Below are 1,830 nucleotides of genomic sequence, written 5' to 3'. Positions count from 1 at the left end.
TAAATTGCTGCATTATACTTCCTATTTTACTATATTGTTCGATGTAAACAAACAATTGTGACTCATACATAGCCCATAGCAAGCAATTAATGTCAAGATCATATAATATCAAATCGTCCAGGTTTTTTGGACTTTTAACTAGTTGAGAAACAATCTTATCAGGTGAAAATTTGACGATACATTGAGTCCCGTTAGTACTTACGTTTAATGTAAAAAAATGGCAACAAAATTTTACAAATATACACCATAGAAACTTCGTGACGTAGTCAATTTAACCTCGACCTCCACAACAATCTCTACGTTGCCCTCACAAGCGGAAATAAGTGTGAATAATTAACGTGTTTATATGAACATGAATTACGCCATCGATTCATGTGACGCTTACTAGAACCCTTAATTGACTAATTTTATTTTTTAGAACAACAGCGCGTTGTGGGTGTTTAAAATCGCTGTAAGTGCTCCTTACTGATACCATTTTCATGTTTTAAATATTGTTAACGAAAATTGTGTTTGGGACATAATATGATTGCACATTAAAGTTTATGGCGTTTTGTTGATAAATACTTGTCGAACCACTATAGAATTTGAATAATAATAATAATAGCATAAAGCGAATTAAATTGATACCAACAGTGTTTGGATGTATTGAAGACACTAAAATCCACAACTAGTATAAATGAGACGTTTCACTAATGAAGAACAGATTAAATAATAGACGTAATTAAGATCAACTGTGAATTGCACAGATCAGTAGATATGAAAATAGATTCCGATATATATATAATTCATTTCTTTAATAACTGGCCTGGAGCAGTATAGTATCATTTCCTTTGAATTGGAGTTGCTTAGCTGGTGACATGGGCGTCCCCATTCTGGAGTCTTGACTCCGAGTCCAAGATTCGTAAACCCGAAACTTACGGCGCTGCCCTCAACGTCCTCGGGCGAGAGGTGGCGCCACGAGTTTCCCTTGGGCGAGAAGAGGCGCTAGGGCGTCCTATGTAAGAATTTCCTCAGGTGCATCGCCGAGTTTGTGACCTTCTCTGTCGTAGAGTGTCACCATGCTCACCCACTGGTAGCGCTCATGGTACTTTATCGTTCCGAAAGCAAAGAAGTCGCGCTCTCGCTGGTCCAGAATCTGGCTTAGGTGAAGAGTTACCCACCTGTAAAAGCGCACATATGTTTTTCAACCTTACTCTGTTATCTCACTAAGGTGGTGGCGACAGACACTTGGAGCGTTTCAATAAAATATAATGATAAATAAATACGAAATCTATTTACTACCAAAGTCTTAATGTTTCTCTACTTTCTTTCACCTATTATTGCCGACAATTTCCTGTAAATGCCGTCCAAATGCTGATATGCAACACACGCTGGCCGCCGCACGCTAGCTGCTGCACACTTACACATAAATATATAGTCTATTTATATATATATATAATATATAATATATAATATATATTGTCTATTTTTATATATATCTAAGCGCCAAGTGCCTGTGGTGGTGGCGTTACGTTAGGATGAATCAAAATAATATATAGTTTTGTATATGATAAATAAATAAATGAAAAATATATATACACACACAGACACACGCACGCACGCACGCACGCACGCACGCACGCACGCACGCACGCACGCACGCACGCACGCACGCACGCACAACGCACGCACGCACGCACGCACGCAGGCACGCACGCACGCAGGCACGCACGCAGGCACACGCAAGCACGACACACACACACACACACACACACACACACACACACACATCTATATGCTATGTATAGTGGCGTAGTAAGTGGTAGTTAGAGAGTTGTTACGGAAACCGGT

General features: G+C 39.6%; 1 long non-coding RNA gene across 1 annotated transcript in view; it reads right to left on the bottom strand.

The window, feature by feature from the left end:
* Nucleotides 1-236: 236 nt before the first annotated feature.
* LOC106814540 overlaps nucleotides 237-1,830 on the bottom strand; it is a 4,132-nt gene continuing 2,538 nt past the window's right edge. The window contains exon 3 of the long non-coding RNA XR_001394625.1: nucleotides 237-1,160. This is a non-coding gene — a long non-coding RNA (uncharacterized LOC106814540). The remainder of the gene's footprint in view (nucleotides 1,161-1,830) is intronic.

The sequence above is a fragment of the Priapulus caudatus genome, unplaced genomic scaffold (genome assembly GCF_000485595.1).
Source record: "Priapulus caudatus unplaced genomic scaffold, Priapulus_caudatus-5.0.1 Scaffold941, whole genome shotgun sequence".
In the NCBI taxonomy this organism is placed as follows: Eukaryota; Metazoa; Priapulida; class Priapulimorpha; order Priapulimorphida; family Priapulidae; genus Priapulus; species Priapulus caudatus.
The sequence above is the reverse complement of the archived record's forward strand: the minus strand, read 5'-3'. Positions and strand labels throughout refer to the sequence as shown.